The sequence below is a fragment of the Arachis ipaensis genome, chromosome B02 (genome assembly GCF_000816755.2).
Source record: "Arachis ipaensis cultivar K30076 chromosome B02, Araip1.1, whole genome shotgun sequence".
Classification (NCBI taxonomy): domain Eukaryota; kingdom Viridiplantae; phylum Streptophyta; class Magnoliopsida; order Fabales; family Fabaceae; genus Arachis; species Arachis ipaensis.
The window spans coordinates 12,728,748-12,729,222 of record NC_029786.2 but is presented as its reverse complement, the minus strand read 5'-3'; positions in this window follow the sequence as shown (position 1 = coordinate 12,729,222).

Below are 475 nucleotides of genomic sequence, written 5' to 3'. Positions count from 1 at the left end.
TAATTGATAAAATATTAAATTGATCCTTTATATTTGGACGTAATTTTATTTTGGTTTTTAAAATTTAAAGTGTTTTATTTAAATTAAAAAAAATTATTTAGTTTCAATAATGTAGTGCCACCATAATATCAAAACTAAATAATTAATGAAATATCCTACATAAAAGTAATACTAGAATAAAGTTGATAATTTATAAAACAAATATAAATTTTAAAAATACAAATCAACCATAAATACATCAATATATTTATTTATTGTATTAAACAATAACTTATTTACTTAATACCGTACTCCAGGGTTCCGCAAATTAATAGCGGAGATCTGAGCATAAAAAATAATGTATTTATTTTGAATAAGGTGTTATAATAATCCAAATCTATAGATTGATCCGGAGAATTATGTGATAAAGACTAGACAAAAGAAAAAAAAAAAGATATAGCATCACATACATACATAAATGTAAAGCTGGGCATAC